The sequence below is a fragment of the Odontesthes bonariensis genome, chromosome 4 (assembly GCF_027942865.1).
Source record: "Odontesthes bonariensis isolate fOdoBon6 chromosome 4, fOdoBon6.hap1, whole genome shotgun sequence".
NCBI classification, from domain to species: domain Eukaryota; kingdom Metazoa; phylum Chordata; class Actinopteri; order Atheriniformes; family Atherinopsidae; genus Odontesthes; species Odontesthes bonariensis.
The window spans coordinates 33,815,646-33,839,850 of NC_134509.1; the positions used below are offsets into that span (position 1 = coordinate 33,815,646).

The 24,205-nt window shown below is 39.6% G+C and overlaps 1 pseudogene; it reads left to right on the forward strand.

Annotated features, from left to right (window-relative positions):
- The first annotated feature begins 1,982 nt into the window (after positions 1-1,982).
- The window catches only part of LOC142379012 (protein ELFN1-like), a 162,883-nt pseudogene continuing 140,660 nt past the window's right edge, over positions 1,983-24,205 (forward strand).

The following is a 24,205-nucleotide window of genomic DNA, read 5'->3' on the forward strand; positions in this document are numbered from 1 at the left end:
GTTGATTATGTCCTTCTGATGATCCTTTAATATTCTTGTGTAGAGCGACAGAGTGTCCCCATCCATTCAAAGGAAGCCTGCTTCCTCACAAATATTATTTGGTTTAATATTCAGTCTCTCCTTACTGTTAAACACCTGTAACCTTGAATACCTGCTCATCATGGACGACATGCAGGCAGAACTAAATGTCAATCGCTGAGTCCAGTTGAGGTAATCGGGAATGGGGTGGAGGTTGCAGTTGGGGCAGCTGTGGGCCTGCTGTAGCTCCTCCATTCAAAATGCTTCTCCCTTTGTTCTAGTCATTTCCACACTGATGCATTACTGGGCTGCAGATGCTATCCTCATTGGGCCTACCATACATGACCCTTTTGCACTCATCACTAGCATCCAAAAATTTGGGCTTTCTTTAACACAATCTATAAAACAGCAGTAAAGTTAGAAAAAAAAACATGACCTGGTGGGTCACAACTTCATTGATTTAGAATAGGGCTGGGCAACGATTCAAATTTTTAATCTAATTAATCACATGATTTCCCTGATTAATCGCGATTAATCCAAAAATGAATTCCAAAGTAGTGTATAGCTTTTAGCATTTAGTTTTATTTTAAATGTGCTGCCATATGAATGAAAGTGCCATAACATTTGTTGTGCAAACACACTTTTAACATCAGCATTTTTATGTAGTTTTTATGTAGAAGCCTCGCTCCACTGTCTGTTTACTTGAATGACTTGCTGCTATCAGTTGTGTGTTTTGCCTTTAAGTGATATTTTAGACTGGAACTACTACGGTGAGAAGACAATTCAACTTAGCAGTGTTTACAGATGACTTTGGTTCTGTGGACTCCGCCGTCTGGAAGAACTTTAAAATGAAAATGGCTGAGTAAAAGTTCTGTACCCTTCTCCATGTTTGGTGGATCCGCCGATTACTTTCTTTTCCGGTTCCACAGCAGACAGCAACAGACTTTTACAAAATAAAAGCCTGTGAGCAACAGACTTTTGCAATAATAAAACCTGCGTTAATGCGCGATAAAATATTTATCGGCGTTAAATAATTAACAAGTTAACGCGATAATAAGAGTTAACTCGCCCCGCCCTAATTTAGAGACTTTTTCGCAGAAAGGTCTTAAACATCAGACCTCATCCTCTTCAGAATTTACCTATGTTTGAGGAATAAAGGGTGAAAAAAAAATCTCTCCCTTGTTGGAGACATATTGCTACATCAACCGATACCTTTTTTTTTTACAGTGATTTTTTTTAATGTTTAAAGTTTTAATGTTTAAAGTTTTGTTAAGTGGTAATAAAAGCAGCTAATTTGCCCTGAAGCCCTTTTTTTTTACACTTCTTCACATGTAATGGCTCCAATTCGATAAATGCATGTTAAAGAGGTAATATATCTGACTTTATTTGCTGGCAGAATATTGCTTTTCCCCATAGTGCACTGGAGCATCAAACTACTTAGTCCCGTAGGTTTCTGGAAGCAGGGACCTGATGGATCCACCATAAACGTGACGAGAATGTGGCTTCCCATCATTTAAAAACTGAAGCATATTTCTTAGCTGTATGGCTGCTTCACTCTGTCAAATAACTCTTTTTTTTTGCCTGGATTTCATACAATTTAGTCAAAAAGTTTCCTAGATTGGCTGTGAAAGGTCTTATTCGCACTCCCCATGAAAACGCACCGTCTAATGACTGTCTGCGGCGCCTCAAGTGCCACGGAAGCCCCTCTCCGCCGCTGGAACAGCTGGCCGGCGCTCGCTTCAGTTCAGGGGAGAAGCGACGGGTTGTGAGGGCTGTAGAAAGGAGAGAAGCGAAGAGAGAAACTGAATTCCAGCGAATTAATCACCGTCTGTTCCTGCGTGAGAGAGGTAAAGGCAGTCAAACAGAGGGAGGAAGAGAGAGGTGGGGAGGAGGAGGAGGAGGAGGAGGAGGAGGAGGAGGAGGAGGAGGAGGAGGAGGAATAGAGGAGGCTGACGCAGTGTGAGAGGCAGAAACTGAGAGGAGAGAGACTGAGACCGAGGGAGGCAGAGGCGAGGAGGCAGCACATCGCATCAGGCGCTGCTTTGCATTCAAAATCTTGACGCGGGTCAGTCGCCACATCGGCTGCTGCTGTGACCGCCGAGCCCTTCCCCGGGCGCAGCTCATCTCAGACCCCACAGACTGGAGGGGGGGCAGGAGAAAGCTTGGACACATCAGTGACGGACAAACACTAAGAAAAAAAGAAAAATATCCACACACATCAACACACTGCCAGAGGCACCGAGCGGACAGTTGTGCTGACTGGCGCCGTCTTCCTGTACGCATCTGGAGCAGGTAAAGTGAAAACCTCAAACCAACATCTGTAGATTGCGCACATCACACAGCTTTGGCTTCATTTGTGTGTTCCTGTCTTGTGAAGGCTGGACTCGCATTGCGTAGGCAACTTTGAAATATGTCGATAGCTCTGGCATTCCTGCGATCCTGAAATCGATTTATGTTGTGTGTGTGTGTGTGTGTGTGTTGGTGTGTGTTGGTGAGCGGTCATGATGAATGAAGGAAATACACAAGTTGAGTATTCCCAGAAAGCTTGCCAGTCCTATCTCCATGCGTGCATTGATGATGCGGGTGCAGATTCATAGATTGAAATGTACATGATCTCTTGCTGAATATGTGGGATGTGCTCCAGCATATGCAACCCATTTGACTCGAGCCTCTTCAGGCTTTAATTGTGTCTGACGCGTGCCATATTTGATCCATTTTGAAGCTCGTCACTTGGTATTAATGTAGTCTTTGTCCCGGGACGGGCTGCGGTGTCAGAACCTGAATGTTCTACACACTCCGGGTAAAATGCTCTCTCCCTTTTTTATTGTTTTTTTTAGCCTCTCTAAAATGAAAACAAAAATCGTGGGTCATTTATTCGCTCTTTAATGTTCCCTCTTGTACCACAACTTTGACATGAATGAAACAGCACAACTCAATCCAATGTGTCCATGTGGATCAACTCCGTGCCCTTTAAACGGTCTTGATGTGCGGTTCAAACACAGTAGCCCATCGGGTGCATGTGTGAGACACAAAGTCACTCAGCCAGTTAAATTTTGGCTGCCCCACTATCTGTTGTAACGGATGTTGTTGCCACTTTGTCCCACAGGGCATGGACTACTAACAGAGTTTTTCCACTGACTGACTCCAATTGTTGGCTGAATGCCACAGAGGGAGAGAAAGTGAGAGGAAAAGGATACCAGAAAGATTGAAATAAATAGGGGGAGAGGAACAGGGCCACACGCCAATTAGCATCCTGAACAGACCTGAAGACTCATTTTGGAGCATTATGCTTTTGGGATGGAGAAATGATCAACTGGTTTGTGTCAGGGCCATAGATCCTCTGTCACAGGGAAGTCTTTTGTTATCTTGGGAATTCATTGATAAGTATCTCCGAGGTCGCTCGTCTTGCTTTGCTCCTGCATTAGTACTGCAGTGCTTGCCGCAGCAGTCACACAAGTTATGGGAATACTCCTGCTGGGGCTCAAATAAAGGGGGCTTTTAAACCTTTACAGTTCTTGGGCACTAAAAGTCAGAGTTGATAAAGCCATTCAACATCTCTGTATGCAAGTTGCCACACAGTGAAAGCTTTTGTGCTGCAGCAGCACAAGTGCCAGCGACGGTTGAGACTCTGATGGTTGCATCTGTGATAAGGCAGGTGGAAACATTAAAAATCATCCGTAATGAAAGGTGACAACTTTAGTGGAGAGGAATTACCAGCTTGTCTGCAGGTACAAAATGGAGGAAACGTGATGGGTTTTAACGTCTGCACTGTCTTGTCACTGCACTCAAGTTTTGCTCTCAACCTTCACCGGAAGTTGTGAAGGACTTTCTTCATCTATTGCCCTATCATTGACTGTAGCCCCAAGACTGAGCTACCCACCCATGATACAAACTTGTACCCGGAGGCATCACTGTGGGGAAAGTATTTCAGGAATATTTAAAAAGCACTGCTGTGTTTAATGCGAGATCTCTCTTCACTCTCCCATCCATTTACTGCAATTTTTCGCTCCTTTGGTTGCCACTGTAAGGCAGCGACATGCAGCGCATATCTATTGAAATCCAAGCCTTAATTTCACAATCCAGTCCCAACAGCTGTTATTTGTCAAAAAGCGTGCATATTTCAACAGAAACATGCTTACCATGTTAAGCATGTTGGTGCAGGGAGTGTTAGCAGCATCTCTTGTCATAATGTTGATCTTTCTTGAGAGGGAATGCCCCACAGACAGTGTGGAGGCAAATTTGTATGCATAGCTAACACGCCACTTCTCTGCTGGCTGGGTCAGCGTGTAGAGATTTGATTTTTTTTACAGTCGTATTGCTCATATATTTATCAGTCTTTTATTATGCAATCTTGTATTTTCAGTTGAAATATTTGTGTGATGAGAAAAGTGTGATGGGAATCCTTGTGAAAGTATAGCTGCTGTGAAAAAATCAATCTCTGAAAATTTGGAATGCCTCAAAATTGACCTGTAAACTGAAGAAAAAAGATATAAATTAACCCCTTAACGCCTATTATGGCATATATGCTACAAACCGTTTGACTCAATCAACCAGATGAGATAGCATCTTTATTCCCCCAAAGCCAGTTAGTCCATATTCACTACGGACCTCGGAACCTTTATATAAATAAATATGTAAAAAAAAAAAGGGGTGAATAAAAAAAACATTGTTTTTTCAGTTATATTACTGTGTTGTTGTTATCGTATTATTTACTATTATGCCTGGTGTTGCAAATAAGCAACATACCAAATTAAATACCAAACATACCAAACATACCAAATTGACTCCAAATTGACCAGGATGCCTGTTGTCGCAAATTTGCAACATACCAAAATTTCTATTTATTTATTGTGCAAAAGTGAAATTAATTCACACACAAATTAAACACACACAAAACATTTTTTTATTTACAGCTATATAAATTCAGGCGTTAAGGGGTTAACCGTATCTATCATCTTTATACTTCCTATTGTGCAACAGGGTGTGCTGGTGCAAAGCTTACCACATGCAGAACAAGGTTATTCCTTAGACATTATCATCCCCACAGCTCTAGCTGCGGGGAGGCGAGGTTTCTACTTTTAGTTGACCTGTGTGCAACCTCTTAAAACATCTAGTACAGGCCGTCAGCGAGGGTCAGACTGACTCCATGCAACATGTTTGGCAGATGACCCACGGCACATGTGTGAATGAACCACTTATGAGAAGGTAAAAGCCATGTGAACAAGCACGCAAACAGACATGTGCATGCATAAAAACTGCACACATGGGCTGCAGACACACTCTTCCCAGCCCAAGATGCACAGGCTCAAGCAAGTACATGGATTAATAATGTACCACAGTCCCTGTAGGGGGCTAGTTAGCATTTCAGGAAGATTGCACAAACACTGGGGAACTGTAATTAGGAAGTTATTGTTACAAGTTGCAGTTCACTCACACACCCTTGTAAGCACATACACTTGCACACATAGAAAATGGAAATAGCGAAAAGGGAGCAGTTCATTATTCTTTCCTGCCAATGTCTTGTGAAAAAATGAAAAAGGAATATTTTTCAAGACTGCAAAGATGGGCAGCAATAACACTGACTAAGAAAGAATTAGGCCAGATAACATGAAATATCCCAAAGATTGAATCAGATAAAAGACTATAACCAAGATAAAACCTGAATTCCACCTTAAAACAATCCAACAGATGACTGAAATGAGACGAAGTGCATTAGAATACTAAGATACCCAAACCTCCAGCAGCCGGAGGGTTAAGGACACAGTTTCTGGTGTATAACACATCATCAGAAAACATGGGTGGGGGTGCTCGCGTGTCGAATATGGCAATGGAAAAAGTGCATTCAATTTTTTTTTCAACAGCACCATAACTTTCTATAAATGTTTTGTGCATTCATAGCCCAGTTCTCTGACTCTGCTGGAACTCTGCTTCCTCATATTCTAAAAGCAGGATTCATTGTGGATCTAAAAACTTAGCATAAAGATTCCTGAGAGCGGGCTTCATTAACCCGAGCATTACATTTCGAAGACAACCAAACAGTGACCTCATACCTCATGTTCATAGCGTGAATGATGAATGAGCTGCTTAATGTTTGCTGACGCATATCTTGCTGTTACTACTGTGCCAGAGTTGGAGCTAATTCCATCCTAAACTCTCCAGCAAAGCATTCTACTTTCTCTTTTCCTCTAAATTTCCCCTCCCCTCACACTTTTCCTCTCCTCCCTCATTTTCTTCTCATCTGACGCCATCTCTGCCTCCATCTCTCCATACCACCACGCTGCACACACCCTGTTCATGCAGCCTTCTTGTATGTGTGTGTGTGTGTGTGTGTATTCATTGAGTCAGCTAGTTTGTATGCCGGCTGCTGCTATAACACCCCCCTCTGGAAATCAAGGAGAAATTGCAGTGTGGATGCTGAGAAAAGGAGAAGAAGAAAGAGCAGGGTGGAACATGGAAAGGTGGGGAGGCTGAGGTTATAGATGGTGAAGGAGAGATGGAAAAAGGGATAGAGATAGACCACAGGGTGAAATGAAAAAGGCAGGGTAAAGGAGAAATAACAAAAGGGTGGGAAAGATGGGGGGAAAAAAACCCTCAATAGAGGTGTTTTGCTCCCATCCCACTCATTTCTATTCTGTTTTGTTACCATTGGCCTTTCTTCTGCAGACAACACTGTTTTTGTGGCAGAAGTAGTTCGGAGGCACTGTGGCCTCAGAGAGACTTGAAACCCTTCTGATGTTGTGTCCGGGGAAGCTCTTCAGGGCTAAGAGGAAAAATGGCTCTGGCTGTCCCATTAACTACCAGAGACTGGACTATTGAAATCGTATTACCTCTCCCGACTGTGCAGCACATCCGCTGTTCCTCCATTTCCCAACAAAGGTCTGTTGTTTAGACCCTGAGATAGGAGCAGCAGGATAGGAGCTGGGAGATTGTTTTTTGATTGGTCTCCCTTTCTTATCTTTCAGGCATCTCAATTTTTTTTCCACCTTTCTGGTGACAAATTTCTCTAGGGTTTGGGCATCATTTATGTCTCCATCCTGTTGCTTGAAATATCTTGAGAGCGGCTTTGACAGAGGCAATGATAGAGAAGAAGGGCGAAGATGATTCTCTCTGTTATCTAAAAGAAGATTTATATTTAAGGGCCTGAAGGAATCTTAAGGTCCCTCTTTTAAAAACATTATTAAGTCCACTTATTATAGAGCTGACATATATGACTCTCTCACGGCAGTGAAGAAGAGAAACTGACGCAGATGCATACTGCATTATTCTCATTACAGTATTCTACTTAGATTAAGCATTGTATACAAGTGAAGTGCAATGGCATTTACAGAGGCTATCTCTGTATGCACACAACAGTAATCCAAGTGTGCATGTTTACATCAAATTGGCGGATATGAGGATTTCTGTACAGAGCCTTACATTCACCCTCTGCCAACGACATTGTCATGTAGACCCTCCTTGACTTTCATGTACTGACAAATGTGCTAAATATAACATGTGGAATTGTCTTTGAATGGATAGAAAATCCAGCGGTGAAAGACCACTTCATTCTAGTTACATTTTATTTTCAAGGGGCGTCTTAAGATGAGCTGTTTGGTAACAGTTTGTCCAGTTTAAACAATTAAATATGGAGGCTTTTCAGAAATATTTCCAAAGCAAAAGACACGAGAGACAAAGTTTCAGGAATGGAAGGAAGGCTTTACGAGCACAGACGGTCTGTAGTCCTGCAGTCTGTGTTTCTGTAGGTCAATAAAGTGCAATAAAAATGCATTTGCACAGATTTGTAATAAAGGGTGTGTCAGTGTGATGAAGAGAGGTTTTAATTGTGACATGTTCTGAACTAAAAACAGCTAAATTGTGCCGTCCATTACCTCATATTCAACATGTACCTATTCTGCTTGGATTTGTTTATCTGACACGCAACTGAATATCTGTTGCATAATTAGGAGGTAGCGCTTCATTAGCAGCTTCTTTCCCTGAGTGAGTCCTCAGTGAAGTGAGCACAGTGCACAGTGTGAGTGAATGAGTGAATCTGCACACGGCTTAGAGGGCACGCACAATTCTAGAAAGTTCAGTGAACTTTGATGCAGTTTTAAGTTGCAGACTTCTTGTTTCTAATTACCATTTGGTTATGTTTAGGCAGTCAAATCCTGACTTAGGCAAAGATTGTTGCTCGGGTAAAAATGGAGCTATTCTCACAAAGACATCAGCAAAGACTTTTTATAGCAAGGTGTGGCCTACATCTTCCTGGGTTGCTGCTTATTTCCCAGTACATACCATAAAATACATTATAGCTCCTGACCAACTATTATGTTTAGCCATCTGGTTCCTTATAGGATTCATAAATGATAACAGCACCTTAATGCGCTGATGGCATACAAACCAAGGGATGCAGAAAAAGTCTACAATCCAGAAACACCAGCTAAATTTGTGCTGTTAGATACCCTCCCCCAAAACACCTCAGCTTTCATCCTGAAACTTGTTCTCTTGTTCTGCTGAAGGTGAAAAATACTTACCAGAAAATTCTAAATCTCTGAAAAATCTCTCTAAGTCCTTCCTTGCTTGTTCAAATCTATAGGATAAATGTCCAGAAGATTAAAAAAATAGACACTGGCTCATAAGATCAATGCAAAATGAAATATAAGGAGTAGGCCTACTACACGTCCATGTATTCCAGGTGTCTTTTAGATTGAAACATGCTGATTTTGCCCGTTCCTCTTGGAACAATAGGCCTCAAATGCATTTTTGTATAAAACCATTTTAAAGGCCTTTCAATTTATAATGAGTCAAATTGAAATACTAAAATGTCAGAGCGAGAGCTGACATTCTTCCAAGCTTCCGTTGGATTAAGTGAGAAACTGATTTCCCCCTGACAGCAGATCAAGAAGAAATGTAAGATCTGATATTGTCTGCCTGTTGGACATCAAGTACCCATTATTAAAAAAGGATTAATCTGTCAGGAGTATCAATGTAAATGGCATGTGTCGGGCAAAATAAGAGAGACATTTACCGGGGATGAAGAGTTTATTTGAGTTAATTCATAGGAAACCACAATTGGCAGATATGAATTCTTTTGGAAAACTTATCTTATAAACACTTTTTTTCTTACTTTCTGTGTAATGTTAGATGATCAAATTGAATCATTGTGAATCTAAAGAAGCTATTTGTGTAAATTGGACATCTCTTCTTGCTATTTCAGTTTGTCAATTGATGTCAAGTCAGATTTGTTTGTATAGTGCAATATCCTAATATTTAACAGTATCTCTGAGCACAAGCTTTCAGTGAACACCAGCACAAAATATTTATTACACAAAAGAGTAAAAGAAACTTTGTGCAGAAATGAAATAAAAAAAGATTCTCTCTCCTCGGCTGCAACATAATAGAACTTGTGTGAATGTGAATGATGTGTGGAGGGTACCTCGGTGCTAAAAAGAAGAAAGGCAGGAGAAGAGGGGCTGATTGGGCACAGAGGACAGCAGCATCACCGTGGTGTAAATTGAAGAAAAGAGCGTCAGGGTTGGGGGTTGGCAGGACACGGATGCGGACTCCAGAGGTGTAAAGCGAAACTTGGTTTATTCACAAACAAGGTTTAACAAAAGGCGCGGCTGAGCCGGATGACAACACTAAACTGTGGGATCAAAAACATGAATATAACTGTGACAAGAAAAACAAAAGACTTGGCATGACATGGCATGAAAAAACACTTAACTTGAGGTGGCGTGGCAAGGGAAATGGTGAAATCAGGGTAAAGAAATCACAAAACGAAAGGGGAGTCTGGAAACTAAATACTGAACTGGGAGTGGGGACAATGAATGCAGGTGACGTGAGTGAAACTAATGAACTGAACATGGGAAGTAAGGGAAAAACAATGGCAAAACTAAAACTAAACTAAACGTGAATTCAAAAACCAAGACATGAAACAACCTAAAACATGATAAAACATAAAACTAAAAACATGGGGAAAACCCCATGGACGTGACAAAGAGGAACATTTGTGTGTTAAAGCAGTACCACTGACTTAGAATTGCAGTAACCTTTGCAAAACACTGATGATTTTTCAACTAACCTTCTGACTGACCACGTTATTTGGCCAAGAAGACAATATCAGTCACAGCTCGTTTCTAGGCACGGATATGTGAAATCTCAGTGTTTGTGAAGTTGCCATCGTGCACTCAGTGCATGCCTTATCAGCCGGCAAACAAGCCCTCAGCTGGAGGTCGGGAGTTTTAAGTGGATTACTGTAAATCGCAAGGGCTCTTCGTTTAGCTTATGACATTTTGTTTATAGTTTTTCTCCTGAGATTATTATTATTATTTATTTATTTTTTCATTGTCACTTTTCGTCTGTTTTGGTTTAAGCAGCAAAACTGAAAAGAAAATTCATGGTTTGGCATAACATACAGCTTTTAAAATCTCACCACATTTCTGTGTGAGTGTTGAGGGGAGAGAGACACCATGCTCGTTTGGTTAAGTTTATGTGCATCAGTTGCTTCTAAAAACATAAAACAGCAGCATGGGTGGGGTGCCTGGGGGTGGGGGTGACGAGCCAAGCAGTCACAGCAGTGTTTCGGGTATCCGTTAATACCAATTATGTCTGATAAAAGTTAGCAAAGATTCCAAAGTGAATGAGGTGTTGGGGTTATCCTGCGTTCTCTATAAGTGCAGGTCTGCACAAAAGTTAATCCACAGATTGTTACAAATTTGCTTTTCTCAGTAGATGGGCCACCCTGAAACCTCCACCATGCAATGGGGTTTTAGGGCACATCTGCGGGCTCTGCTGGTTTGTTGCCAGATCTACAGTCGTGATGCATTTCAGCTTCATTCTTCACAATATTAATCAAATGTTCCTTGTTTTAATTCTGACTGAAGTGAAGCCCAAATTCTGCAGATTCTTGCAGCCAGGGAAGACACTTTTTCCATGTTGAAGGCAAAACATTTAGGCTGATGCATCATATTAGGTCTATTTTTAATGTTGGTCTTTGCTCACCTTACATACCTGCCCTAAAAATCCTCAACAGAAAATTGATGAAAAATAGTCCATCTCCACAATTCAGTAAAACACAGTTCTCTGCCTTTTAACATGTTTTAAAGCAACAACTCCCAAACACAAATTTGTTTCCATGCACATCTCTGAATTAGTTTTACTTGGACTACAAAGAAAAAAAAGACTCAAACACTAGACAGGCTTTTGAACCATAAAACTATGTGCCTCTGACTCATTTTGAGGAAGCCTGGAACTGCTCTGGAGCACCCAGGGGCTGAGAAACTGCACTTCATGACTTTTGTTTCCAGCCTTACACCACATTGTTTTGCTTTACAGCTGTTGCCTTGTATTTTTGAGGGCTTTCGATGGCGTCTTTGTGGCTTCTTTAACATGACGGAAGTCTCTCTCTCTCTCAGAATAAAACATTAAAATGAGGCGTACGCGGGGGGATAAAAATAATGAGGCGTAGAATACCAAAGAGGTAAGAAGAGAAGTAACGAGCTCATTGTAGCCTAATGTAGCAGAGTAAGAGGACAGTTTCTGCTGCACAAATCTACTCAAGTAAAGTAAAAAGTATAGTGATTTAAAACTACTCCCAGAAGTATAATTTTTTCAAAAACTTACTCAAGTAAATGTAACAGAGTAAATGTAACTCGTTACTACCCACCTCTGGTTACATCCTACAGCTGTAGCACGAGCCAAAGAACAAAAAAATTGCCAAATTCTCTATTACTTAAAGTTGAATGTGCCAAAAGTACCATCAAAACGGAGCAAATACTAAACAACAGTGTTGAATTACTGACGCAGTACAGCTGTACGATGCCAATGAAAATCCCAGAGTAGGTGTGGTAGAGGGGCAGAGATTATTGCAACAATAATGAATACATAAAAAATAACTTAACAGAAGAAAGTATCAAGTTTAACATACAAACATTACAAATTAAAAGGCAACAAATACAATAAATGATCATTGATTTAGTGTGTAACCTAAAAACTGGCTGAAGTTTTGACTCGTGATTTGATGAGAGGGAATTTGTGTGTGTGTAAAAATGCCTTGCTGTTCCATTTATGGATTTAATATTGTGAGCTGGTGAGTGGTGATGCAGATAGTTAAAAGCAGGAGTGACAGAACTGTCAGATTTTTTACAGATGCCTGTTTCCAAGGTTAATTTCATTGATGTTTTTGTGCCGTTTCAATATTCAAACTCTGTGAAATAAGATAGCTGTCAATCACCACTCAGGCTAAACCACACAAGCCCCTTTGTCAATTAGCACATAGTGAAATCTAGGGGGAAATACCAGTGCTAAGCAGTCATATCTGTTTAGTGCTTATCGATGTTTTGTGTAATTTACCAAGAACATGAGTGAATGAGTGGGAAGCCAAGTTTTTCAGAGGTCAGAGGTCATCTTCATCTTAGGTTGGTTGTCTTTTATGCTGCTCCAAAGTTAGATTGTTTCTCAATGAATGTATCAAGGCAAACTAGATATCTCCATCCATCCATCCATTTTCTATACCCGCTTAATCCAGTTTAGGGTTGCAGAGGGGCTGGAGCCCATCCCATTTGTCACTGGCCGAGAGGCGGGGCACATCCTGGACAGGCCGCCAGTCCATCACAGGGCACTAATAACTCTCCTTGTTGAAATCCCTATTTTTTTTTTTATTTCTCAGAATGATGTGCATTTTATCCAGTTTTTGTAGCTGACTTGCAGACACACTGAAGTGCACTGAGTGTCAGTGTCAGGGTGTGCATGTGTGAGTGCTGAACCAGAAAAAGGAAACACGAGTACAGTGTTCATATCTGACAAATGTTGGCAGCAGGCACTGTGTTGGAAGTGAATCATTTATGCATATGCTGTGTGCTGAAAGTGTGGGTGTAAGCAATATTAGGTGTATATGATTATATAATGGCTGTCTGTATCCAGCCTATCATTTCCCAACTTGTCACTTCTCTGTCTCTCCAGCATTGTGTTGTAATGTGACATGTTGTCTTCAAGCCTTTAGTCACTGGTTTGGTTCAGAAAGCTCCAAACAAAAGGTTAGGTTTTTTCATTTCAGCTCATTTGAGGAAGTTCTTAAAAAGTGTTCAGCGATATGAGTGTTGCTTTTATCCAGTGTAGGGATGCTTGTAATTTATTTTCATGAGCAAATCTGAACTTAATTTCAGATCCTTTGTTCCCCCAGCCATAAGGCTTTTTAACAGTGACTGCTGAGTTCTTCTCAAATCGATTGATTTTTTTTATTTATTTAGTCATTTATTATTATTATTAGTTAGTAGTAGTATTTTGATTAGAATTGGTATTATTATTGTTGTTGTTGATCATTAATTAATCATAGTTAATCATCATCGTTAATCATTGTAAATATTAATAATTTTTTTGAGCTACTTGACTAATTTGAATTTCCCCCCTTGGGGGATGAATAAAGTATTTTTCTATTCTATTCTAGTTGTCTGATTAATAAAACATCAGAAATTACGCAAAAAAAAAAGTGAGAACTGAAAACATAATACTTTGTTTACAATAATTAAAACAGAGAAAAATAAATTCTCCCACAGTAGAAGCTGGATTCAGTGAAGGTGTATTTATTTAGAGAGGCAGTTTCTGATCAACTTTCCACTGACGCACAAGTTTATTAACTGAGTGTATAATCCAGCCTCTACACTTTTAAGGAGAGAGCTCCAAAGCAGGGCATGACATTATAATATAACTATGATATTAACAAGGTATTTATAAGCAACACAGAAGGAGGGGAAAGCTGACTTGGTTCTGTGCAGAGGTAGCAAACAGCCTACAAGCACATCTAAATGACCACCAAAAGTTGGAGAGTGAAACTTGAATATAAGAAAAAAATGCATCTGCTGATAATTACAGCTAACTTAATTCAGAAACGTTTCACAGGTCAGACATCGTCCTCAGGAGGTGCGACCAAATGACTAGAACCTAAGAAAGACGAAGAGTCTCTACACATATCACAGTTGGTCCGTGTTAAATGCACTCTCATCTTTATTTCTCTATCCCCCTAAGGTCTTTCACAGACATGCATTACCATGGCAACCCAGAGAATCGTGGGTAATGACAAACAAGCCACACTGTCAAGTGCTCAGAAGTGTTCTAGTATTGTAGAGATTCAGCAGACAGTGTTTTCTGTGATACAAGAAAACAGAACAACTTAAAATAGCTATAATGACTGTAAGCTGAAAGGAATGTATTCTTAACAGCTGTATTGGAATTAGTTCTTGTGACATGTTCATTTTCTATAAACTCTTCCTCTTCTGACACTTTTTTGGTGACAGAAATCCCACATTAGCATTACACGAGTTGCCTCTGAATCAGGTGCCGAGCTGCTAATGTCAGCCCATAAAACACTAAATCCACAAATCGGAAATCATTTAAGGATGAAAAGATCTTTCCTTAACCTTAAACAACACTTAACAGAATAGTGTTGGCTCCATATTTGGAGCTTTCAGTCATGCGACCTTCAGAAGTCGACCTGAACCTAATTTGGAACCCTTCCATGGGAGCACAAAAAAAGTTTGTACAACTATGCACGTGACAAATAAAAAAATATGAATCTGAATGACTGGCTAATAAAACTCTGTTGGGGTGCATTTCAATAAAACTACACATTTTTAAATAAAAAAAAAAAAACAAGTCTAGTTTATAATGTGCTTCTTGCACAAAATTTAAATGGACGGAAAAGCTCTTCTGTTTGATGAAATTAGAGGAGATTGTATGATTCACTTAAAATCTCTTGGACAGATAGTGGGTGCATCTAATGAATAATTTAGCTAAATGAAATTATATTATTTTTACATTGTAGGTAAATCTATGTGCTTCATGGCAGAGGACTAAAAATCTTCTAAGAATTATATTTACACATGACTGCAATCAATCAAAACCTCACAAAAAAAATAAAAATCAACTACTGCAATAGATGAATGCAAAACCTACACAGTGTACATTCTTGCTTGAAGATGATCAGGAGGGAGACACAGATTTATGGATGAATCTAAACAAGAACTTTTCTGGCACATTGTCCCGTAGGACCAAAGTTCTTTTTAAACTCTCATTAGTGAGGTTTTCCATGGCCAGGATGCATGGCTACAGTTATTTATGGTACCCACAATTACTATAAATAAGAGTAAATTATCAGAATTGTTTTTTTTATGTGTTTACATCTAACATGCATCCAGGCCCTGGATATGTGTGCTGATGGGTGATAATTAGTGATTCTACATTGTCTGTACGTGTGAGCATATATGGTCGTCCATCTCTATTTTAATCCTGTGATGGAATGGGTAGAGTAGCCAAAAATTGTACTCAAGTAAAAGTACTGTTACTTTAGAATAATATGACTCAAGTAAAAGTAAAAAGTAGTCATCCCAATAATTACTTGAGTAAGAGTAAAAAAGTGCTTGGTGAAAAAACTGCTCAAGTACTGTTGAGTAACTGTTGAGTAACGTCTGATTTATTTGTTAACACAAGCATTCAATCAGACAGACAAAAATACTAAATAATCATCTTTAGGCCAATTAGAGTTCATCCAATTGATAAAATAAATTAAAATTAATTAATTAATTATAAAATAGCTTAAATCAAAATAATCCAGATAAATTCAAGAACTTCAATAAAAAATAAAAGAGACTTAGGAAATGTTTAAAACATATGTAACCCATATGTAACCTAAAAAACAAACATTCACCTATCCACGGGGAAAAAAAAAAAAGAATTTAGGAAACTTACCGCTACATGTTTCCTCAAGTTAGATGTTGAGTTTCTGCTGAAATGTGCGTTTGTTTTGGTTGACACAGAAGACACATAATGTAGCTGCTGTTTCTCACTCTTTGTAAGGTAAACATGCTTTCAGTATGAGGCCTCGTCTGTGTCTTCATTTCCCACCGTTGATTCTGACACTTTTCATCTGTTTCTTTGTTTGTTTGCTATGACTGTAAACTGTAAAGCTAACCCGTCCCGCCGCTGAGATTGAGTATGGTCACGTGATGAGACTGCACGGCTACGTTTGATTGGTGAAACATAGTCAGGTGGTAGAGCCTTTGGCGGAAGTCTCTCTCTCTGTCAGAATAAAACATTAAAATGAGGCGTACGCGGGGGGATAAAAATAATGAGGCGTAGAATACCAAAGAGGTAAGAAGAGAAGTAACGAGCTCATTGCAGCCTAATGTAGGAGTAGGAGTACAGTTTCTTCTGCACAAATCTACTCAAGTAAAAGTAAAAACTATAGTGATTTAAAACTACTCCTAGAAGTACATTTTTTTCAAAAACATACTCAAGTAAATGTAACTCGTTACTACCCACCTCTGCGTGTGAGCATATATGGTTGTCTATCTCTGTTTTAACCCTGTGATGGAATGTCAGCCCAGGATGTACCTTACCACAGAATCAAATAAGATTGACAGGAGGCAAGAGGTACAACAAAAGCAAACCATAAAACCAAACAACCTTAATTTATCACTCTAAAACTAGTTTGAAGACCTTTTCTTGTTGCTAGGAGACTTGGCAGGTCAACTAGGCAGATGCACATTGCCATTGTACATCAGGGCCGTAATTGAAGAATAAAACTGTTAGTTGAATGGAAGAACGAGAGGAGCTAGATCCATTTAGCTTCAGTGTGTCCTGCACTTCAAAAAAAAGAAAAGAAACAGAATTAAATGGATATTTTCTTTTAGTCTGAACAAAAAAAATTATATTCTCCTTTACGGAAGACGGAAAAACCGTTTTTCATTAAGTTGAGTCCCGATAATCTATTCTGAAGAGAGTGCGTCTGTCTGACCTTCACTCTGCCTTCCTCATGAACATTTCTGACATAAAAAGGAGAGCATATTTATTTAAAACCGAGCATATTTTGCCACCTAAAGACCAGCAATGCTCTGGAGATAGTTTGTTTCTAGAAGAATTTAGGAAAGTAAAGAGTAACTTCAGAGAGAGAGAGAGAGAAAAAAGAACTTATCATGCAAAATAAATAAAGAGGTTCGAGAATCAGAGTAGCATATCATGGAGCACAAAACACACGCACACACCCACACCAGCTGCGGAAACACGACGTTGTCAGGACCAAAGTCACATCATCTTGGAGAGAAAACAGGACAAAATCTCATCACAGTATCCTAAAATGAGATTACCACCCCAGCCTTGCTCTTATATAGAAGTCAATATATCATTCATCCCTCTCTGCCTCTTTCCCCTCCAAATTGTATTAAACCCCTGATATGTCCCTTAGAATTAAGACTGGATTGCTGGGTGGGGAGAGACACGAAGAGAAGGAAAGCAGAGAGATGTGAGTGTTGGGGGAATTTACAGAACGCTGAGCTCCTTTGTGCGTCACTCAGAGCAAGCTCAGTCAAGGACACATTGAGATGTGTAAACTCAAAATATCTCACACAGCTTTGTACTGCGTCCACTGGGTGTTTATTAGCATATTTGCCACACAAAGTTGGGTGCACCCGGCACCATATGCACTTCTATCACATTTAAACTGTTTGTTTTTTTGTGGACAAAAGCAGCTGCTTTAAAGTTTCTGCACCACAAAAAACGAAAAAATGTATGCGGACAAGGCTGTTCAGAAGGTGAAATAACAGCTGTAAGATAACAGAATCCCTCTCTATGTCCTCCAAAGACAATGTTTAACAAGAAATATACACATTTACATACTGTGCATATAAATGTAAGTATCAGACATTATGTAAAGCATGATGTTAACATCCTTTTCATCCTCCATAAGACCAGATGTGAACGCGTTCCGTCTTCACCCCTCGCTTTTTATAGCTGCGAAGAAAAAAACCCCGGACTTTTGGAAACCACAAGCAAGGAGACACCCTCTCAACAGTAATGAATGGAGATATTGTATAATTTAGATGTGTGTCAGCTGGAGGAGAAGAATTATTCTTAATGTTTAGATAGTATTTTAAGATAATATTTCTTGGTATAGATTCTCAGTCAGGTCGTGGTATTCCTAAGAGCTTCAATAGAAGGCAACAGGGCTTTTATATTAAATAATTCCAGTTGCCATCTACTGTATTGAAGCCCTTAGGAACAAACTCTGTTTTTTATGATGCAAGCTGTAGATGTGGTTGGTTGTTACAATTATGTTTAGATGCTAAACTCCAGTTTAAGACTACAAAGACGGAAATAATACTTTTCTGCCGCCTGCACAAAACCAACCACATAAAAATGTTCCTCCTTATTTTGTTGTTGAAAACCAGGTTTACGGTTTTTCTTGTCTATCTTTAAACAGGACTGACATGCCAGCATGCACCTTGAAACATTGTTGCTTCACTGCAGTGGTGCCTTTCTACCATACTGTTTGTACAAGATTTTCCTGATATGAAACGCTGTGAGGTTTATTCACCGTCTCAGGCTCTTTGGACCCAGATGTCTTTTTAAATCCCAAGCTTTATAACAGTTGCTATTACTCTGGAAGATGCCACACTGCTCTGTATGTTTGATTTGGCCGTTAGACACATAAGACAGGACTCTGAGCATTTTGGACCCAATCTTATACTATCGGACTTTAGGGAGGATCTCTGTGTGGACACTGTGAGCAGGAGGATAATCAGTTATACATATTGTGGTCAGGACTATCTGTGACCCTGATTTGTAAGCACACAACTTTGAATATCCTTAGAAAATGCAAACAAACTACTTTTGTATCATCTGAATATTTTGTTCAATTCTCCAACAGCAACAGTTTATATGATCTGATAAAGCAATGCAAACGCAAATTGTAACCTGAACACATTTCAGGGAATTTTATTGAAAAATGAATGTTTCTTCAACATAATTAACAAATAAGTTCAATCTGTGTGTTTTACTGTATTCAAAAAAGGATGATTAGGTTTCTTTTTTTACTGTGGCAACTGTCTGACAGCATTAGAAATGCATCATCATCAAAAAGAAAAACATAACAATACCAAAAAACAACTGGCAGATGCAAAACAGTTCATAATGTTATCAAAAAGTTTCATAAAACTACTTCCAACATGTGGCACTAAGAGGAAACTCAATGAGAGAGGCCTGCAAAGGTTTGTGTGGACTGTGGAAGAAACGTTCTTCAAGATATCTGTAGGCTTTCAAGCTGATCTGGTGCAGTTTGGATTGATGGTTACAGTCTGTACCGCACATCACACACTGAGTCAAGAAAGGGTCCATGAGTAAAGTCCAAGGAGCTCACATCTTTTGAAAAAAGACACACAAAGGCTAGACCAGTATTTACAAAACTGTAATAGAGACATTCTGGAACATTGGTCTGTGTGCAGACAAAACCAGTGTAGAACTCTATGGGAATTTAGTGTACCAGTTTGTAGGTGGCATAACGGTAGCCTTAAAGGGATAGTTCGCCTCTTTTGACATGAAGCTGTATGACATCCCATATTAGCAATATCATTTATTAAATTTCACTTACCCCCTGCTGCACCCTGTGAGCCGAGTTCCAGCCGAGTTTTGGCGTTGACGAAGGTAGTCCGGCTAGTTGGATAGGGCCACAAAAATAAAGCGTTTTGCTTCTCAAAACAATATGCGTTCAAAAGAGTAATACATTTGCATCACAAAATCGTTCATCCAGAAAAAGTCAGACCTCACAATTGCTTGGCGCTATTTTTGCCTCCCTTCATATCAATGCGTTCAGCCACCTGCCGACAGCCGCACCTGTTACGGTGTTTGCTGCTCGGAAGCAGGGAGTGCTCGGTCTGCACTTCGGTCTGCACGGTTTACACAGCACGCAGTGATATGAAGGGAGAGAAAATAGCGCCAAGCGATTGTGAGGTCTGACTTTTTCTGGATGAACGATTTTGTGATGCAAATGTAGTACTCTTTTGAACGCATATTGTTTTGAAAATCAAGATGCTTTATTTTTTAAGCCCCAGCCAACTAGCTGGACTACCTTCGGCAACGCCAAAACGAGACTGGAACTCGGCTCACAGGGTGCAGCAGGGGGTAAGTGAAATTTAATAAATGATATTGCTAGTATGGGATGTCATACAGCTTCATGTCAAAAGAGGCAAACTATCCCTTCAAGGAAAACAGAGAGAAGTCTTCTTCATGCTGTGGCCCTTATTTACTGCTTTTGGTACTAGAGGCAATGAAGGCATCAAAGGACTGATCAAATTAGAAGATTACCAGGGACATTTCTGATTGAAATGTTGTTTCAGAACTCAGTGCTATACTCGAACATTTAAGCAGTGTCTTTACACAAGCCTAGATGTCTCCTAAAACTTTTACTTTTGAACCAAATGAAACCTAATTTTAACCAAAATGTCAATGGATCATTTACCTGTCTTTTAGACTCATTTTTAACAAAACGAAAAAAAGATCTCATTGGCTTAGACTTAAAAGAGCATTAAGCAGAAATGGACTATTTTATACTGCCCAGCATGGAGTCCTGGCCAAAATGCAATTGAAAACTTTAAAGAATTCTGTTGCTGCTAAAAGCTTGTATAAACCAATCTCTGAAGAGTGGAAGGGTTTTTATTTTCTTTTTTCTTTGGTTATCAATAACTTTGGACATTGTATTAAATCATTCTCACATAATATTAATTAAATTTGCATTTATTTATGAATATGGTAAACATTCTTAGTTTACGATTTAGGGGTGTCAGTTTTGATCAGCTGGATATTGGCACATTAGAGGCTGTGTCCGCTAATGCTAAATGAAAGGAAATCCTTATAAACAGATCCAATAAATCTTGGGAAAATCCCACCAGATTATAGATTATATTGACCATGTGATACATTTCTTTTATTCTAATTTTCCTGGTTAAAACTGTGCCACAGATTCGTCGATAAAACAGCTCAATGGGAAATATGGTAAAAAGGCGGCATAGGCTAAGTATCACGACTAAGCGGCTACAATTTGGATTTCCGGCCAGAGGAAACATATTCCCTGAGGACGAAAGAGAAAAAAAAAAAATCACTGTCCTTACACTGTACCTCATCACACGGCAGTGTGACTCACCCATCGTTCTCTTCCCTCTCTGTTTTACAGTTGCCAAGTCAGCTTTTTAGCTCACGTCTGCCCTCTCTGACCATGCATGCCTCCACTCCTCTTTTCTTTCCTCCATCTATCCTCTGTTCCCTTCTGTCCCTCCTCTGGCTTCTGCTGCTCCACAACTCTTAACCAAACCTCTGACGTACACGGGTCGCATGGCACCCACATGCATTCAAGGCACTTTATTTACTTAACATGCTAATGCAACATAAAGGAGTGTCCTGATCAGCAAAAGGTCCTGAAGCCAATCACAGTAATGAGACCCTCTGGGATGTATACATCTGTGGAAGTGTGCCATTGCATTCTGCGTTTTTGGGTGGTTGTGTGTGTTTGAATGCTCTTGTGATCTGGGTATATGTGTGAATGAAGCTCTCTATGATGGCTGAACAGCTTACTACTGTTCCTCAGTCAACATTTTCTACAATTAGAACTGAGTGAATGCCAGAATAGTTGGATCCTTTTCCTCCATCCTCAAAGCCCTTTGATGTGTGCAGCCAGTAGCTGTGCATCAATGGGCCAGTCGCCAACCAGAAACCATGCAGGGCTCCTTTGGTTAAATATCCCAAGACACTGGACTCTTCGATTGAGTGACATGACTTTTGTCTACAACAGATAATAAAATGGCACTTAAAATGAAGTGTAATAGAAGTTCACAAGGTTTCTTTTTATTTTCAGCCATTTTATTTGTATTTATAGGGGGGCCCTTCTGTATTTGTATGTAATGTATAGCCAACTGATCATGCGATTACATAAAATGTCTGTACTTTTATAACAGTTTGGATCTTGAATAAACAAGAGAGGCACCATACTTCAAAGATCACCTTGTACGTTAACAACCCCAGTGACTTATAGTGTAGGAAAATATAGCAATAAACAGGTTTAAAAAAACGCCCATAGATTGATTACAATTTGCCTCATGCGAGAACCGTTCGTACGCACAGATTTGTTCTTAAACCGTGCGTACGAGTGATTTGAGAAAATTTGCGCATTCACCAATCTTTTCGTATTAAAATATATATGAGAAATATACTGTGTGTCCTCAGGATGAATGATATTGCAGTGTTTTTGTTGTAACACAAGAGGGCGCAAGAGCGCACAATGATTAATGTGTATCAATATGACATTGTATGTTTGGCACTATGGACTTACCGTAGTTGGACATTTTTAAATGTGCGTTTGTCGTGTGCATCTCAGTGTACGTTCGGCTCAACTGGCAGATGGCCATGTTTTATGGTTCGGTGAAATAAATGGGATAAAATGCAAAGAAGTCGTCAGCTCCTTCCCTGCGAATCGTCAGCAGCAACACTCTGATAATAAACTCAACATTTACGTTTTCTTTCAGGTACGAACAGAATTTACGAGTGATCCAGAGCTGTCGTAGGAGTTTCGTAAAATAGTCCGCTGTTATTCCAATCAAGTTTGCTTGACTAATGGATTGTATATTTAATTACTTTGAAGCAAACATAAATAAATATATACATTATACCCCATTATGATGCTGAAATTATTCTGTTTGACTTAAATTATGCACTAATTGAAGGTTAATTTGAATCTGTATATAACAATGTCAATGGGAAGCGTAACCAGCGGCTGTCTTGCTACTTTTGGATGCCTTAGCGCGTCAGGCTCTTGAAGAGAACGTGTAGATATCCATGTGGAGACAGACGAATGGCTGACATCGCGATTAAGACTGCCAAGGACTGTGCTGCTGCAAATATGCAGCTTGCTAGAGCCACAACTCCAGAGAAACACACCGATCAAACCCAATTCCACCGCACGTCCAGGTCCTCACCACTCTTGGATTTTTGGCCACTGGAACCTTTCAGAGGGAGTGGGTCTGTGGGTTGTCTGTGAGCACGATGATGACGTCAGTAACACCCACTTTACGACAAAAATTCAAAATTACAGTAACCCGGATTTTTTTAAGTAAGCGACACACCTCCACGTTATCAGTGCTAGTGTACAGTAATTAATAAATTATAAACAGCATAGTTTGTGCCTGTATAACGTTGCCCATAGGAAACCGTTTCATGGCCGAATATCTCAAGAGAGCAGCCAGACGCCTCTCGAATATCTTCGGAACAGCTCCAAATTACCAACAACAAGCAGGGGTGAGTAGAACATCATGTTCAGAATCAGAATCAGAATCAGAATCGCTTTTTATTGCCAGGTATGTGGACACACACGAGGAATTTGACTCCGGTTACACCTCACTCTCTTTAGTGCAACAATTACAAAAAAATAAACAAAAAAATAGACATAGAACAAGATTAAATCAGAAGTGCAAATTGGTGCATGGTGCAAGGATAAAACACTGAAGTCCGGTTTTAGCTGTTTAACACAGAGACAGCCTGAGGGAAGAAACTGTTCCTGTGTCTTGTTGTTTTGGCGTACAGAGTTCTGTAGCGCCTTGCAGAAGGGAGGAGTTTAAACAGTTTGTGTAACATATGTTATAATGTGAAATCAAGGGCCCAATGTCAAAAAAACGGTCTTGTCCTTTAAATACGCACAGGTGGGATTCATCATTTACGCAGGTCGTTTACACACTTTTTCTGAAGTTAAGAGCGTTTGTTGAATCTGACGTGGTGTGTTCGTACGAGACCTTCATACGAAAAAAGTAAGAGAAATTTAGAATAAAAATACGAAAATGTTCTTGCATGATGCCCAATGATATTTAGAGCTGCTTCAGTATCAGAGTTGTTTACACCTTAACCTAAACACAGTTTTGCAGTGATGTAGAATGTGCGAGAGCAGCCAAAATAGAAAACAATAAGACGTCTGCATCCACACAGGCGTTTTGACGGTGAAAGCGAGGAAATTCTAAATGCATATGCAGCCTTATACTGTAACTATTATCTTGTTAGGTGACAAAAAGACCAGAGCAGGACAAGGATTACGAGAAACAAAATTCAACAGATGGAAATTACCTTGTAGTGTGAGGAGAATCAGTAGTAGTTCATAAGGAGTTGCTCAAAATTCTTACTTACCCTCTCTTATGTATGTCTCATAAAACATATGAAAGTGGTCAGTAACCCTTCAAACCCACATTTTCATGAATTAGTAATAGAAATAATATTACATATACTGTGTAAATGACACAACTTGCATATTGCTCTCTAAATGTAGAAGGGAACTAAATTCAAGCCTGTTCAACATGAAATGTATTATTTACACTCTTGAAATTCTCAGAATCTATAACTATATATT